Below are 18666 nucleotides of genomic sequence, written 5' to 3'. Positions count from 1 at the left end.
TTTTGTAATTTCTGGTGAATTTAAACAACATAGGTTTAAAGGGAACTTACGTATTTCAATGTGATTAATACCTGCTGGTATGAAAAAGTACCTAATCATGGATTTATTTTTCTCTAAGCAGCTATTTGGGAAGGATTGGAAGTCCTATCTTACTGAAAAAGCATACATTCAATAAAAGATTTGACTGTACAGTTTAACTTATTTCAATGTTCTAGTGTTGCTAAGGCAATAACTTAGCTCATTTTTACAGCCTCACTCATTCAGACCCTTGAGTGGAGGGAGAGGACATGATTATTCCAAATAATGCTTCTCACTTATTGAGTATCTATGGTGTACTAGAAAAGCACATAATTACATATGGATTAAATTATTGTTACTGTTTTACATTGAGGAAATTGGGGCTTCAAGGATAAAGCCAATATTCAGGTTGCCAGAGATCACTGGGCTAGTAAGCTGTGGAGCTAAGACTCGAATTATCTGTAACTCCTAAGTTGTACTCTTTCCACTGTGCATGTTGCTTCCCATACCAAGTATAAGGAAAAGTCCCCTCCCCCTACAAAATGAAGTGAAGTTTATTACTTTGAGGGCAGAGTTTTTATTAGTGCCTGTTGTGGGCCAGTTGCTAGGATAGATACTGGAACTAGAGAGTGTCTGGGAGTGATGGGATTGCTGCTCTAGAGATAGATATAGAGAAATAAAACTTAAGTAATTACAAACTGTGGTAAGTGTTATGAGGGAAACAAATTGTTGAGAGACATTCATGGTTCCCTTCACTGGTAAGGTAGTAAGAGAAAGTCTCTCTGAGCCATAAAATGTAAGGTGAGACTGATGGATGAGAAGGAGTCAGCCAGCTAGGCAGTTTACAAGACAGCATGTGCAAAGGCCCTGAGCCACTCCAGTCTGCTTCTGTCCTCAGTATTCTACTAAGAGTTCTTGCTAGTGTGGCCACCAGTTTTCTCATGTTATATCCAGCGGACATTTTTCAGTCCTCTTCTATTTGACTTCCCAGAAGCATTTAACACTAATACCCTTTATCAGACACTCTTATCCTCTGGCTTTGGTAACATTTTAATCTCCTAGTTCTTTTCTTTCTTTTTTTTTTTTTTTCTGCTACTGTGGCTCTCCTCTGTGTCCCCTCTACAGGAATCACTCAAGGTTTCATTGGTGGGCTCTTCTTAATTTTTTTTTTTTTTTTTTTTTTTTTTTTTGTGCTCTCTCTACCCTTGCCCTGAAAGATCACATTCTCTTCCACTTCTATTTCTGTGGTTTTAATCAACTCTAGCTTCAACTTTGTTTTCCCTCTCTGTGACATCTCTAGTTGGATATATTACAACTACCTCAAACCCAACATTACCCAAATTGAACTTTGATCTTTCAGGCTTCTTGTGTCTGAATCCTACTGCAGAAGCACAAGATACAGGACTTTATCTTCACCGTTACTGTTTCATTTCTCATTTCCAATTTATGAACAAGTCCTTTTCATAAATAATTTTGGAATCTAGTCAGCTCTTCACTTCGTTAGTACTTCCTTAGAAAGGTCTTTTAAATTCCTTTCCTAGTGAATCTTTTAATCTTTTAGGCTGATAAAATTAATCTCATTTTGGGCAGTTTATCTGATGTGAACCCTTTCAGAAGTTTTGTTTATTTTCTTAGCTAATGCTTTCTTACTCTGTTTTGGAATTTTGGTTCATAGGCTCTTTTTTCTGGTGAAAGTTAAACGTGTTTGTTACTCTTCATTCTTCATCTCCCTCTCCCTTGCTTCTTTGGCCTTCCTCTTCCTCGTTTCTCTCTTGCCCGATCATTCCCCGCTCCCACCTTCTCCCTGACCAGCAGTTTTGTGGTCTTCTCCCCTCCATCTGGCATTTTGGATTCCTAATCTACATCCAGGTCTTTTTCTCTTGTTTTTGAGACAGAGTCTCACTCTGTCGCCCAGGCTAAAGTGCAGTGGCACGATCTTGGCTCACGGCAACCTCCGCCTCCCGTGTTCAAATGATTCTGCTGTCTCAGCCTCTCAAGTAGCAGGGACTACAGGTGTGTGCTAACACTCCTGGCTAATTTTTTATAGAGACGGGGGTTTCACCGTGTTAGCCAGGATGGTCTTGATTTCCTGACCTCATGATCTGCCCTCCTTGGCCTCCCAAAGTACTGGGATTACAGGCGTGAGCCATCACGCCCGGCCTCTACATCCAGGTCTTATGGTGATAGTTTGGACACGTGGCAGATTAGCCTTAGCAGCTTGTTCAGATTTTGACTCTGGAGCTGTGTTTGTGCCTCCCTAGGTCCACAGTCTCTAGGAGCTGTAGTGAGCTGTAGTTGCAGAAAATGCTGGGTGGCCTTCTGGCCGAGGGTGGCTCTTCTTTGGCCTAGTTTTTGCCAGTGGCCCTGGCTGTCTTCTCAGTCTCCTCAGAACATTCTCATGATCTGTACTTTGTATTTGGCACTTGCTGCTTCTGGAGGAACCAGCCAGTGGTTAGCATTGTTCTCATTGTTACGCGTTTTTCTCCTGTTTTGAGTTTGTGAGATGTTTGCCATTTATTTCTGCTTACCTGTTTTCTTTTCTGGGTTTTATTGTCATTGCTGTACATTTGAAGTAGAGAGAGCTTTTGAAATATGAACTCACTATGCCATCTTTTTTTGTGTGTGCTAAATTTATTGAAGTCCACAAAAAAACAGAGAAAAATGTCAGATCTCAAACTTGTGTTTTTGCTCAATTTCAAGCATCAGTTTATCCAAGCTATTCACTTTATACCTGACTTGCCCCCCTCAGCAAGTCGAGGCATTGTTTTGCTGGCTCTGGATCTCTGGCTTTAGCCAGTCACTGACCTGACTTGGGACTGCTTCCTTGGCTGCCTTGCTCCTGCTGCTGCCTTGTGGCTGCGGTGGCATCTGTCAAGTTGGAGTAGCTAAGTCAGTAGGCATCTTTTAGGAAGATAGAAGGCTGTCTGGACATGGCAATGGTGGATTTATATCTGAGTTATTAATCTGAATTGGAACCTGTGCAAAGGAAAAGAGATTCTGGCTCAGATAAATAGATTTAAATTCATTGTTGCTATCTTCAGCATTCATTTAATTTAATTAAATGCACTGAAAAGCACTCTTGAGGTGGGGGACAGGGTATGATGTATCCAATGAGAGTTTGTAATGTCTCATTGTATCCAATGAGAGTTCGAAAATGTCTTATTTTGTAAACAACTGAGTGTTTAGTTGAGTCCAAGTCTTCCTGTAAATCAGTCATATATTGGTTTAGTTTCCAGGTCTATAGTATATTCCTCAAATTGATATTAGGTATTTTTCTAAAGGGGACTTTATAATTAAATATAGCAGAGTGTCTTCCATGAACTATTCTAACTGAATGTCATAGAGCCCTAGGCTGCACTAGTGAAACTCACCGGGATGCTCTGCATGTCATAGGGGTTTGGTTTCAAAACTACACAATCTATTTGTGAAGGTTTTATGTAATTTTCCTTTTCAGTAAGAAGTGTTTCCACGTATCAGTTTTTTACATTTAAAAAAGTAATTTATTTTCAATTGTGGTAAAATATACATAACATAAAAGTTTACTGTTTTAACCATTTGTTAGCAAAAGATAATGAGATCTGTGGAGAAAAAAATGGAGTTTTATTTCTATAGAAAAATACCACCTGCAGATTGGGGAGGCAGTTTCCTCTAGTGAAAATGTTTCTCCAAAGAGTGAAAAAAGAAGGGGTTCGGCTTAAGTAGGGAAAGTTCTTGCCCTCATTCTCGTAAGGTCTGTGCAAATGAAGGATTCAAGTTTGTTCAGTTCAGATTGGTTGAGATAGTTGAACCCAAATTTGGTGCCAGAAGTGTCTCTGTCAGATGTTCCTTCCAAAAGGCTGATGCGAGGGGTTTCTGCTGGAATTCTTGGCTTCAGTCACAGGAACTGTTCTGGCTGAAGAACAGCTATTTGTCAAGAGCTGTGTTTTCCAAGAATGAAGGGTGGTGACCACTCCACTCTTCGGTCACTCTGCTATGGCCGTTTGCACCCATTATCTAAATTTAGGTGTCTCTGTTGGCCACAGGGAGTGCATTTCATCTGGAGAGCTTGCAGTTTTATTTACGATTTCATTTCACATTCTTAGGCTTACAGTTCATTAGCATTAAGTGTGTTCACATTGTTTTTTCAGGATGAAAAGTTCTGGAAACAGGTGGTGGCGATGGTTCTGAATAATTAATTTTAACATAGTGTGCTGGCCAGGTGTGGTGGCTCAGGCCTGTAATCCCAGCACTTTGGGAGACAGAGGTGGGTGGATCACCTGTGGACGGGAGTTCGAGACCAGCCTGACCAACATGGAGAAACACCATCTCTACTGAAAATACAAAATTAGCCAGGCATGGTGGTGTGTAATCCCTGTAATCCCAGCTACTCGGGAGGCTGAGGCAGGGGAATTGCTTGAAGCCGGGAGGTGGAGGTTGTGGTGAGCTTAGGGTAGTGACTTACATAGCTGGACCTTGTCTTTACAAACAAACAAAAAAATAGAAGGGTGTGATGGCACATACCTGTAGTCCTAGCTACTCTGGAGGCTGAGTGGGCGAATTGCCCGAGCCCAGGAGTTTAAGGCTGCAATGAGTTATGATAACAACACTGCATTCTAACCTGGGTGACAGAGTGAGACTCTTGTCTCTTAAAAGAAATAAAAGGCCGGGCGCGGTGGCTCACGCCTGTAATCCCAGCACTTTGGGAGGCCGAGGCGGGTGGATCACGAGGTCAAGAGATTGAGACCATCCTGGTCAACATGGTGAAACCTCGTCTCTACTAAAAATACAAAAAATTAGCTGGGCACGGTGGTGCATGCCTGTAATCCCAGCTACTCAGGAGCTGAGGCAGGAGAATTGCCTGAACCCAGGAGGCGGAGGTTGCGGTGAGCCAAGATCGTGCCACTGCACTCCAGCCTGGGTAACAAGAGCGAAACTCCGTCTCAAAAAAAAAATAAATAAATAAAAAATTTTGGTTTCCAGTTGTACACTGCTAGTAGTAGAAGTATGATTAATGTTTGAGAGTTGACCTTGTATCTTGTGATCTTGCTAAACTCATTAGTTCTAGGAGTATTTTTGTAGGCTCTTTGGAGTTGTCTACATAGATAATCATGTCTGTGAACAGAGACAGTTCGATTTTTTTCTGTACAATCTGTATGTCTTTTATTTTTTCTGTTGCTCTAGTTAGGAATTCCAGTATGAAGTGGAAGGAGCGTAGCAATAGTGCACATTCTTGTCTTATTGCCAATCTTAGTGGAAAAGCATTCAGTCATTCACAATTAAGTATGGTATTAGCTGTGGGGTTTTTGTGATTGCTTTTTATATCTGGTTGAGGAAGATCCTGTCTACTCCTGATTTGCCAATGAATGTTGAATTTTGTCTTACACTTTTTCTGAGTCAACTGATACAGTCATATGGGTTTTTTTTTTCCTTTTGATTATAATACATTATTTTACAGTGAGTTTTTTAAAGTATAAAACTAGTTCTGCATTTTGGTTGTGGTGCATTATTCTTTTTTATATATTGCTGGATTGGACTTAATTTTTTGTTAAGGATTGCATCATTATAATGAGGGACATGGTCTGCAGTTTTCTTTTTGTGTACTGTCTTTGGTATTAGGATAATGTTGTCCTTATACAGTGAATTGGGAAATATTTCTTCTTTGAATGAGAGTATATAAAATTGTTTAGAATTCTCTAGTGAAACCAACTGGGCCTGACGATTTCTTCTTCAGAAAGTTTTAAATGATGTATTCAAGTTCTTTAAGAGTTATTGGAGTATTCAGGTTATCTATTTTACTTTGAGTGTGTTTTATTAACTTTGTGTTTTGTCATTTTGAGGGATTGGTTCATTTCATCTACATTGTCCAATTTATGTGCATAGAGATATTCTTAGAAATTTTTTATTATCCTTTTAATATCTGCATAGATTGTAGTGATAACCTCTTTCCTTTCTTATTTTGAATGTCTTCTTTTATTCTCCTTTTCTTAGTCTTGTTAGAGATTTATCAGTTTTATTGATGCTTTTGAATAACTGGCTTTGGTTGGATTGATTTTTTTCTTCCTCTGTTGGTTTTAAAAAATTAAAAAATTAGTGATATTTCCTCTGTTATATTCTTCCTTCTACTTTAGGTTTATTTTGCTTTTCTTTTTTGGGTCGTAAAGTAGGAGTTTAGATTATTGATTTGAGATATATCTTCTTTTTTTTTTTTTTTGAGATGGAGTTTCGCTCTTTCCAGGCTGGAGTGCAATGGCACGATCTCGGCTCACCGCAACCTCCGCCTCCTGGGTTCAGGCAATTCTCCTGCCTCAGCCTCCTGAGTAGCTGGGATTACAGGCATGCGCCACCACGCCCAGCTAATTTTTTGTATTTTTAGTAGAGACGGGGTTTCACCATGTTGGCCAGGATGATCTCGATCTCTCGACCTTGTGATCCACCCGCCTCGACCTCCCAAAGTGCTGGGATTACAGGCTTGAGCCACCGCACCCGGCCGAGATATATCTTCTTACATAATATTTAATATTATAATTTTCTCTCTAAGCATTCTTTATTTATTTATTTTATTTATTTATTTATTTTTTTTAAAGAGACAGGGTTTCTCCATGTTGATCATGGCGGTCTTGAATTCCCGACCTGAGGTGATCTGCCTGCCTCCGCCTCCCAAAGTGCTGGGATTACAGGTGTGAGCCACCACACCCAGTGCTCTCTAAGCGTTCTTTAAGTTCATCTAATAATTTTTTTTTTTACCAGCTGTCAAATGATCCTTTATTAAAATATTTTCCTTTGTGCTTCTTAAGTAGCTGGGCATTCCACAGCACCACCGTTGATATCACTGATGATGTCATGAAGTTGGTGGCCATCAACATTACAGCCCACAGACTGGGCAGTCCCCAGCATCTCTTTAATGGTTCCAGAGGGTTCTCTGGCTAAAGATTGATGCCACGTCTGTCAAGCAATGTTGACGATTTCATCAGAAGTGATATTGCCACTTTGTTTAATGTTTTTCTGTTTCTTTCTGTCTCTTAGTGGTTCCTTGAGGATTTTGATGATCAGGGCAGAATCAGAAGGCACCACGTCAATCTGGGCCTGTCTGTTCTGAATGGTCAGTTTCACTGTGATCCTCAGGCCCTTCCAGTCACTTGTTGCCTTGGCAATGTCATCGTCAACCTTTTTCGGAGACAGACCCAGGGGGCCGATTTTGGGAGCAAGCGCAGAAGTGGCACCGACTTCACCCCAGTACACCTTTGATATATGACTTTGATCTCACTGGGGTTGACCTTTGGTGGGGTGGTGGAGGCAACTGGTGTTGGATAAGCCTGGATTCAGGACGATCAAAGAAAGTTGCACCTTGGCCTCCTCCGAGCCAAAAGCCAGAAAACTAATAAATTTTTATATCATATTTTCATTTTTGTTAATAATGTTTTCTGAGTCTTCCTTTTTTGCCCATAGGTTATTTAAAAATTTTTAAATTTCAAAGCATTTGAAAATTTTTATATTATCTTTTTTTTTTTTTTCTTTTGACATGGAGTTTCACCCTTGTTGCCCAGGCTGGAGTGCAATGGCGTGATCTTGGCTCACTGCAGCCTCTGACTCCCGGGTTCAAGTGATTCTCCTGCCTCAGACTCCTCACTAGCTGTGATTACAGGCATGGACCACCAGGCCCAGCTAATTTTTGTATTTTTAGTAGAAGATGGGGTTTCATGATCTTGGCCAGGATGGTCTTGATTTCTTCACCTCTTGTTCCATATACCTCAGCCTCCCAAAGTGCTGGAATTACAGATGTGAGCCACTGTGCCCTGCCAGGAACTTCAGTAGTTTTAGAGCTGATCTGCTACCAACTAATTTTCCTAGTTTTCCTTTATTTGAAAATGTCTTGGCTGGGCAAAGTGGCTCACGCCTGTAAACTCCCAGCACTTAGGGAGGCCAAGGCAGGTGGATCACAGTGGATCACGAGGCCAGGAGTTCAAGACCAGCCTGGCCAAGATGGTGAAACCCCGTCTCTACTAAAACTACAGAAAAATTAGCCAGACCTGGTGGCAGGCACTTGTAATCCCAGCTACTCGGGAGGCAGAGGCAGGAGAATCACTTGAACCTGGGTGGCAGAGGTTGCAGTGAGCTGAGATTGCACCACCCGCACTCCAGCCTGGGCGACAGAGTAAGACTTCATCTCAATAAAAAGAAAGTCTTTATTTCACTATGTGAAATCACTCTGTGGTTCAGCTGGTGGCCTAGCATAGCGTATCAGGCCCCCTGTATGTGACAGTGCTGCTGGAGGTGTGTCATCCTTTGACTTAGTAGGTAATTTGATCTCCCCTGATACATTTATGTTTTCTCACATTTTGGACTCTGATTCTTCACCCATATGAGGCTTCAATTCTAAGGAAGGTAGGAATTGAGATACAGGTACCCTTCTTTGTTTTAATCCTGTTATTCTTGCTATGTTTATCTGAGTGTGGTTCTCTTATGCTCTCTAAACCAAGTCCCCAAAGAGGAACTTCTGTTCCTGGTAGCTGGGCCTACTTAAGGAGTTGCAGGTAAATTTCAGTGAATGGCACAATCACTTTGGATTTTTATTGAGTTAAAGTATCTTTGGCCAGGTGCGGTCGCTGACACTTGTACTCCCAACACTTTGGGAGGTGGAGGCAGATGGATCATCTGAGGTCAGGAGTTTGATACCAGCCTGACCAACATGGTGAAACCCCGTCTCTACTAAAAATACAAAAAATTAACTATGTATAGTGGTGCATGCGTGTAGTCTCTGCTACTTGGGAGGCTGAGAAATGAGAATTGCTTGAATCCAGGAGGCGGAGGTTGCAGTGAGCTGAGATAGTACCAGTGCACTCCAGCCTGGGAGACAGTGTGACACTCCGTATCAAAAAAAAAAAAAAAAAAAAAAAAAAAGTAAAAGAAAAAACCAAAACTTTAACTATTAATTGTTAGTTTTGGATGAATAGGAAGAAATCAAAATAGTTTCTTGAGCTCCTTCGAAGTACTCATTCTGTCCTGAGATATAGAAGAATTTTCATTTTTGGGAAATGGGGAGAAAGAATGTTTATTTTTGAAGAGAAAATAAAACATTTCTAGACTTCTTTTTTCTTTTTGTTATTGCTGTTTGTTTGTTTTTAAGTCAGGGTCTTGATCTGTCACACAGGTTAAAGTATAGTGGCCCATCCATATCTCACTGCAGCCTCCAAGTCACGGGCTCATGTGATCACTCTGCCTCAGCCTCCCAAGTAGCTGGGATTATAGGTGCCAGCCATTATGACTGGCTAATTAAAAAAAAGGGTTTTTGTTTTGTTTTGTTTTGTTTTGTTTTGTTTTGTAGAGATAAGGCCTTTCTATGTTGCCCAGGCTGGTCTGAAACTCCTGGGCTTAAATGATCCTCTCACTTTGGCCTCCAAAAGTGTTGGGTTTACAGGCATGAGCCACCATGCCCGGCCACAGATATTTCTGATATCTTCAAGTTTCATTTCCCTGCTCAGTGAAAAATGACTGCTATGGAAAACTTCCTGAACTCCTTAACTGCTTTTAATGACTACCTTTAATGTCTAGGAGCTAACTGTACCAGGAATCTTCAGGAGAGCAGGAGCTTTTGAGTGCTTGATTTTGCTGCTATTTGTAATACTCATCTGAAAGTTTTGATAAGAGACTAACCAGCTATATACTATGAATTAAGAGTTGTCATGTCTTTTGGGAGCTCAGCAAAAATATCAGACAATATGGGAAATGGAATCTGAGGCCAGAAAGCCAGCTTTTAGAGTTTCTAGGAATGCCATGATATCTGAATAGATACTGTGAGAAAGGTACTCATCAAGAAGATTTTCATGATGAGTACCTTTAATAGAGGAATGTAAATAGAGATGTCTGTAACAATTTAGGACTGGTATAATCACTTTCATATACTTATATTTATATCAGATGCTCACTAGATTTGTTGATGCTTTTCATGACAGCCTTACAAATAAGTTTATATGATTCATTTTAGAAAACGATGTTCTTGTTTATAATCTTTGATTTTTTTTTTTTAAGACGGAGTCTCGCTCTGTTGCCCTGGCTGGAGTACAGTGGCACAGTCTCCACTCACTGCAACCTCTGCCTCCTGGGTTCAAGCAATCCTTTTGCTTCAGCCTCCTGAGTAGCTGGGACTACAGGCACACTGCGCCATGACCAGCTACTTTTTTTTTTTTTTTTTTTTAAGTAGAGATGGGTTTTCACTATGTTGTCCAGGCTGGTTGTGAACTCCTGAGCTCAGTCAGTCCGCCCGTCTTGGCCTCCTAAAGTGCTGGGATTACAGGCATGAGCCACTGTGCCTGCCCTGATTTTAAATTAAAAATACATATACTATATGTTTTCTGTGTTTAGAAATGAAAAAATGTAAAAGTCCTGACTTACAATTAAGGCTGTTGGGATGAGCCAGACTTCATGTTCCAGTCCCAAATTCCCAGGGAAGAAAAAAAGTTAAAAAGAAAAGACCAAGAGAAAAAACAGGCTGGGCATGGTGGCTCATGCTTGTAATCTCAGTACTTTGAGAGGCTGAGGCGGGCAGATCAGCTGAGGTCAGGAGTTTGAGACCAGATTGGCCAACATGGCGAAATCCCGTCTCTACTAAAAGTACAAAAATTAGCCAGGCGTGGTGGCGGGAGCCTGTAATTCCAGCTACTCAGGAGGCTGAGGCAGGAGATTTGCTTGAACCTGGGAAGTGGAGGTTGCAATGTGCCGAGATCGTGCCACTGCACTCCAGCCTGGGCAACAAGAGGGAGACTGTCTCAAAAAGAAAAGGAAAAACAAAGCCAGGCGCGGTGGCTCAAGCCTGTAATCCCAGCACTTTGGGAGGCCGAGGTGGGTGGATCACGAGGTCAAGAGATCAAGACCATCCTGTTCAACATGGTGAAACCCTGTCTCTACTACAAATACAAAAAATTATCTGGGCACGGTGGCACGTGCCTGTAATCCCAGCTACTCAGGAGGCTGAGGCAGGAGAATTGCCTGAACCCAGGAGGCGGAGGTTGTGGTGAGCCGAGATCGCGCCATTCCACTCCAGCCTGGGTAACAAGAGCGAAACTCTGTCTCAAAAAAAAAAAAAAAAAAAAAAGGAAAGGAAAAACAACAAACCAGAATTTTGATGGTAAATAGGAAAGAGTACTTGTGGAATCCTGGAAACTGAGATTTTTTTTTTTTTTTAGACTGAGTCTCACTCTGTTGCCAGGCGCAAGTGCATTTGCACAATCTTGGCTCACTGCAACCTCCACTTCCCAGGTTCAAGTGATTCTCCTGCTTCAACCTCCTGAATAGCTCGGATTACAGGTGTCTGCCACCACGCCCAGCTAATTTTTACATTTTTTTTAGTAGAGACGAGGTTTCACCATGTTGGCCAGAATGCTCTTGATCTCCTGACCTTGTGATCTGCCTGCCTCAGCCTCCCAAAGTGCTGGGATTACAGGTGTGAGCCACCACGCCCAGCTGGAAATTGAGGAATTTTTAAAGAGTTAGCTGATAGGATCATGCAGCAGGAAACCCCAGTCTGAAACAGATAGGAGAGGATGACTAGATGACTGGAAAGATGGGAGCAGCTCCAGAGGAGAGAGCCTTGAGCACAAGTGGACATCCAGCCAGGTGATTTCTCCACACTCAGTATCCATGAGGGAGCAGATGATTCATAAACAGGTAGAATCATATCTTGGAATTCTTCAATAGTTAAAAAGAGTGAGGTGGATCTCTATGTATCAACAGAGAACATCTCTAAGACCCTAAACACCAAAAGAGAACTTGAATAAGGACATATATGATATAAGGATACCATTAATGTTAAAAGAATCTCACCCTAAAGTATTTTTATAGTTACATATATAAAAGCATAGAGCGTAGGTTCTCAACAGTGGCACTGTTTACATTATGCATTAGAGAACTCTGTCATGGGTGACTGTCCTGTACATTATAGGATTTTTAGCAGTGTCTCTGGCATCTTACCCCCTAGATACTAGTAGTGTCCCCCCCAGGCCCCAGTAATGACAATCAGAACTATCTACAGACATTGCCAACTGTGTCCTAGGGGACAAAATTCTTCCAAGTTGGGATCCCTTGGCATAGATTAAAGAATACATACTCACCTGATAAGTGAGAGAGACATTATAATGGGGACAGAGGTGTGGTCAGTGGAGTTGTTAGCTTTATTTTAAATAAGAATGTTTCAGTATTACGTATATTTACTTATTACATGTAATTAAAAAAAAGACACAAAAGATGGCTTTGCTATTTTTTATTTTTATTTTATTTTTTTTTTGAGACAGAGTCTCACTCTGTTGCCCAGACTAGAGTGCACTGGTGGGATCTCAGCTCACTGCAACTTCTGCCTCCTGGGTTCAAGTGATTCTTGTGCCTCAGCCTCTCAAGCAGCTGGGACCGTAGGTATGTGCCACCATACCCAGCTAATTTTTTGTATTTTAGCAGAGATGGGGTTTTGCCATGCTGGCCAGGCTGATCTCAAACTCCTGGCCACAAGTAGTCCGCCCAACTCTACCTCCCAAAGTGCTGGGTTTACAGGTGGGAGCCACCACACCTGGCCAGCTTTGCTGTTTTTTATAAGATATCTGTTGTATTAAATTTAAAAATGGTTAATGGTTAGAAGAAGAAATACAGATAACTTTTAGAAGAAGAAATACAGATAACTTACAAACATGAACATATGCCCAAACTCACTAATAACCAGGAAAATGGAAATTTTAAAAAATGATAAATTATTTTTCTCCATTACATTAATAAAATTAGAAAGATAAACCATGTTCAGTGATGGTGTAGTGTGGGGAAATTAATTCCTAACAGTAGTGTTAAGTTGACCTAAGATTTTAAATGTGTAGTTTGCAGTATTTGTACTTTTAAACATTTTTCTTATAGAAAAAAAAAAAAAATATATATATATATATGTAAACAGATTGCTGTGTTCAAGGAAGCATATTGCAGTGTACAATACCTGCACATTGGAAACCGTGTCCAATATAAGGAAGATGGTTAAATAAGTTATGGTTCATCTAGATTGCTAGAAATATTGGATAGCAGTTAAAAATGATGAGGTAGAACTCTAAAAAAATACTGAGTGATAAAATTACTTGTAGAGTAATATGTAGTGTGATTCATTTTATACCAAGAAAACTCTTAAACACAAAATAAAACTCTGGAGTGGTATTTCTGCATGTCCATATGAAAATGCTTAGGTGAGTCTGGAAGGACACACGCAAAACTGATAATAACTGGATAATAATAGGAAATGGGACAAGGAGCCTTTAAAGGAGGGGAGGGAATAATGGTTATCTGGTGTCTATAAGCTTTTTTCTTTTTAACCTTTTTAAGGTTTAAGCGTTTTTTCTTTTTAACCAAAGGAATAATTCATACATTAGTTAGGTAATTATAATAAAATTTAAGAAGATCTAGATGACTTGCTTTTATGAGTAGTGTCATCATTTGGTTGCTTGCATTGAGCAGGGATAGCTGCTGTTGGGGCTTTGGTAGGGCTTTAAGATCTCATGACTTTAGGTGGCTCTCCATATTTTGTGGAATTGGCATTAGCTGTTTATATGGTTTGGAAAAACTTTTTTAAAAAAATAATTGATTTTAAAGGAGATTATTTCCAGATCCTATTCCTAGAATCTTGCTCTGTTATTGTGTCAGAAAGATGTATTCAGAAATATATGTCTGTGTATTTACATCTGAATCATTAGACTCTTGAATGCATGTGTGATAGCTTTTTCTTTAGTAAGTGGAAAATGATCTTAAAGATTGCAAGCTAAAGCTGAGCCCACACTCTTACTGGTATTTTCTTGTTTCCTCCCTCAACCACACCTTGTTAGAGTTTTCTTAGGTAATATTATTTATTTATTTTTTCCTATGTAATGAAGTTCTTCAAATGTATACTTTCACTGTGACTTGTCAGTAATTGGTCAGAAATTGTGATGGATCTGTATAATTTTTTTTCTATGAAATCTATATAACATAAAGTTTACCATTTTGCTCATTTCATTTATTTAATTGTTATTTTTTATTTTTACAGATGGGTCACACTATGTTGCCCAGCTTGGACTTCAACTCCTGGGCTTGAGTGATCCTCCTGCCTCAGCCTCCTAAGCAGCTGGGACTACAGGAGCTGTGCTACTACACATGGCAGTTTTAGTCGTTTTATTTTTTATTTTCTGAGACAGGATCTCTCTCTGTTACCCAGGCTGGAGTGCAGTGGTTCAATAGCAGCTTGCTGCAACCTCAGCCTCTGCTTGGGAAGCCTTTTGGATCTGCCAGTGCTTGTCAGAAACTTTTTACTCTGCATTATTTCATATCTCAGGTGTTTTTAACTACTTACTTTGCACATTATCCTTCTCCAAGGCATTTGTTCAAGTTTTTTTCAAGCTAATAAAGGAAAACAAACCTGAGCCATCTCTCGGCTGTCACTCTGCCTCTCCCACTCTTTACATCCAACCATATGGACAGTCCCCACCCCACCTCACCTCACCCCTACCCTACTCTTCCTCTGCTTTATTCCGCTCCTTTCCATTGTGGTCTGGCACTCACCAGCTACACGGACATGACTCTTGTGAAGGTTTTGCTTGAATACTTGATGTCTACTTTCTCTCTGTCATTCTTCCCCTTCTCCCTTGGTGCTTCTACTGAGGGGGTCAGTGGTATGAGAAGATAGTTCTCCTCCTGCTGGTTTTCATTCTTTTGTTGTTTACTGTATCCTCAGGAATGCATGCTTGCAAGACAAAGACTAAAACAAAAAAACAAAAAACCCAAAAAAAAAAACAAAAAAAAAAAAACCCAAAACACCTTTGTTTTGGTTCCAGGATTGATTCAGCATCAGTTCCCTTTTGTAAAATGAAAACAGGGTTGTAGAAAATGGGCTGGGAATTTTGCAGCTGTCAAAAACCTACTCTCTTTTTTCCCTGTAGTTTTAAATTTTACCACTTTGAAAATCATGTAAGTTATCTTAGAAGAAAAATAGTTCTCACTAATTCTACCATCCAGAATAACCATGAATAAATACGTCTTGGTGTTACACACGTAGTTTTCAAAATCGAATCAAAGCGAATGTTTTAAAAAAATCATTTTGTTTTCTATGAACAAATTGCCTTTCTGGGAAAGGATGTGCTGGAATGTTAGTTTTTAAAAACATATGTAAGTATCTTTAGATACTTTTAATGAAATAGTGTTTGTTTGTTTGTTTGTTTGTTTTTAGAAATAGGATTTTATCTGGTTTGATTTTTGTTTTCTAGTTCTTCAAATTAAGATTGATGCAGTTAGCTTTCCTTTCTTGAATCTTTTAGTCTCTCAGGGTAATTTTCTTTCTTTTTTTTAAATAAGATACTCATTAGTTTATTATTATTTTTAATTGTGGTAAAATGCTTATAAAGAAATTTACCATCTTAACTATTTTTATGTGTAGAGTTCAGTGGCATTAAGTACATTCACATTGTTGTACAGCCACCACTACAATCCATCTCCAGAACTCTATTCATATTGCAAAACTGAAACTCTACCTGTTAAATAATAACGCCCCATTCTAGGCTCCCCACAGTCTCTGGCAACCACCATTCTACTTTCAGGATAGTTTTCATTGGTTAGTAATGTTTGGAGGAATTGATTAGATTTGATAGATACTGAAGTCTGGCTGGGTTATGTAGGGTATTGCTACTTTCAGCCAAGGAGTGCATCTAGTCCATATTATGTCATCCTTGGAGTATTCTACCCAGTGTCTTGCATCGAAGGGCATCACAAGGGAAACTCCTGTATTTTCAGTCATGGTAAATAGTGTCCACTTCACTATAGATCTTGTTGAGTGACAGGTTTCAGAACATCTCTAGGCATGAAGAAACATTTCCAAAGCTGCTCATCTTCCCTGTCTTTCTAGTATGTACTAGTTTAGAAGGTACTGAAAAGCTTTTGCTGACGCCATTGAGTTTTATTCTAAATATAACATCTGTCCTAGCACTTTTTGTCACTCATGTACAATCTATTTGATAAGGACAGGGACCAAATAGAATATATTTTCCAATGTATTTTAGGCATCTAATTGACTAATATGAAATTTTCTACCAATCACAAGTTTTTAAGTGTAGGCATAATTTTTAACCTATTTATATATAAGAATTTACATTTATTTTTTAAAAGTTAGTAAGGAAAATGATTTTTCTCAGTCCTGTAAGATGAAATACACATCTATTGTTCTCCTAGTTTGTTATTTGGAAATTAGGCTCATACGAGTAATAAGGTGATGCAAGTAATTTTTCTCTGAAGAATAAAAAAAATTGAAAATATAAAACTAAATGCTTGATGGGAAAACCAGTAATCTGCTTTAAAAACCTCGATTGGTTTTCTGAGAATGGAAAAGTTTATGAAGACAAACTATACTTAGTTTAGTATTTAAAATGCTTTATTTTTGTTTTTGAAACATATAGCCAGCAAATCCTGCTTAATTGATTAGTTTACCTCAGTTTAAACTTTCCATGGTGGTTATATATTTCCTTTGCCATTAAAATGTATAAAAATGAACTTGTATTTTTCAAGATGTTGAAATTTTTGAAACATAAATATATCTAGTCAGCCTATGCAATATTAAGTCATTTTGCAAAATAGCATCTGCGTTGCTTGAACACTGTTTGTTTTGTATTATTAAGCTAAAGAAAACACCTCACACATTTCATGCAACAGGGACAATAAAATTGAAACAGAGTTTCAAAGTTTGTTAGATTGTTCTTTCCAGGTTGACTCTTAAGTGTCTCTTTAACTAAGGCAGCAGAGGATTTTAATGTTTTCTTTTGCATGGCTTTTTGCTACTACTGACCTTGGGCCAGATTGTGGGCTTGTTGAGATTCCAATGTACCCTATCCCTTGAAGTAAGATTTGTTTCTGCAAATAGAGGAAAAGAACCCAACCGATCCTTTACAAACAGTTTATGTTTAGTCCTTCCTTGTAAAGTCCATAGCAGTTTTGACCTGCTTTTAATGCATAATTTATTTGAATGTTTATTAGAGTAATCTTGTTTTTAATTGGGACAGTCTTAATCACCCAGTAAAATATATTAGGCTCTGAGCTAGTTCTTAGTACGTTTATAGAACGTTTGTGATAACATAGGAAAAATGATTATGCTAGTTAAAAAACAAAAGGATGTAAGTTATATAATGTGGTATCATTATGAAAGTGTATTTAGAGAAAAGACTGGAAGTAAAAATGTCAGTACTATTAGGATTCTTTCTCTCCTTTTTACTTTGGAATGGAGGTTAATTGTAGAAATTTTGGACATATAAACATGTGCCTATGTGTATCTTTTAATTTCTTTTCCTCCATAAACCATCTGTTGCCATATATTTGGCCAAGATTAAGAAGACTTTATTTTGGTGTAGATTTTTACCTCAAAGATAATGACTTAATGTTGCAACTTTTTTGTACCTCAAAGACAATGGCTTTAACATTTGATAATGAAAGTTTCTAAACAAACTGCTATCCAAGTGTATCTATGAGTAAATAGCTTTTATCACTTAACTTTGGGCTAGGGGAGATTAAAAAAAGAATTTAGAGCATAACCTTATGATCTGGTGGAGAAGAGTGTGTAAATTGTAATGGCGTGCAAAGCAGTTAAAATGAGATTATTGGGTAGATGAGATTAAATGCTGAACTTTGCACTAACTACTCTTGGAGTTTAGATGAAAGGAGATTCATCCTAGATTGAAGTACTTGGGAAAAACCTAGTGGTAGGTGTGAAATGTGAAGTGCATCTTCATTAATAGATTAGTATCCAAGGAGAATAAAACAAGTTTGGATTTAACTTTAAACAAAGACTTAAATGTATTATTTTTAAAGGATTGTGAAGTACTCAATTTCTTTCTTATAGAAAAAAACTACAATCACAATTACAACAACAAAATGCACAGTAACAGGATCTGAAGTGGGCAGAGGGCAATAGGGCAATACAGGAGGGGGCATCCTGGTCTGAGGGCAGAAGAGCAACTTGAGGTTGGGGGCATACCAGGCAACAATAACCACCAACAGGGCCTTACTTTGAACATATTTAGAAGCCTTCGCAAGTAGGGCTGCTTTCCCCTGCAATTGGTATTATTAAAGAATTACCGAATGTATATATTTGGATATTTTATATATTAAGATATTGACCTGAAAATCCCTTGGGCATTTATCTGATCTTTTACCTTTCAGTACTCAATATAATTTTTTACTAAAGTGGGAAATATTTATTGTATTGACAAAGATAATTCTTAGCTTTCCAAAAGACCACTTTTTTAGTGTCTTTAGATCTCATTTAACACAAAATATTTAAAAATTATTTCACAACTGAAGACTATAATTTAGAAATACTCAGAGGTATTTGCCACCTTTGACTTGTTTTTTTGGCAGCCGAGTGGGTCGTAACTGTTTAGGTATATGTTTGTGTTCCAGTTTTACATATCTGCCTTGTAAAATAATTGTAATCTGTTTGGAAGTTCCTTGAACTGGAAAACCATTAGGAAAAGTCATTTAAAAATATACGAATCCTTTCGTCATTTAAGAAGGATAGACTCCTTTTAGTACTAAACAGTTCACTCTTTTTCATATTAATGCTTAGCCTCTATTATGCAAAATAGATTTAAACATTATAGAGTGAGTAGTCTTAAAAATGGAATATACATTCTTGAATTTTGA

The 18666-nt window shown here is 38.7% G+C and overlaps 1 protein-coding gene across 7 annotated transcripts in view; it reads left to right on the top strand.

The window, feature by feature from the left end:
- Positions 1 to 18666, top strand: part of PCCA (propionyl-CoA carboxylase subunit alpha) — a 445241-nt gene that overhangs the window by 43965 nt on the left and 382610 nt on the right. The window lies entirely within an intron of this gene.

Source organism: Saimiri boliviensis, chromosome 16, assembly GCF_048565385.1.
Source record: "Saimiri boliviensis isolate mSaiBol1 chromosome 16, mSaiBol1.pri, whole genome shotgun sequence".
Lineage (NCBI taxonomy): Eukaryota > Metazoa > Chordata > Mammalia > Primates > Cebidae > Saimiri > Saimiri boliviensis.
Note: the sequence above shows the minus strand (reverse complement) of the source record. Positions and strands in the feature narration are given on the sequence as shown.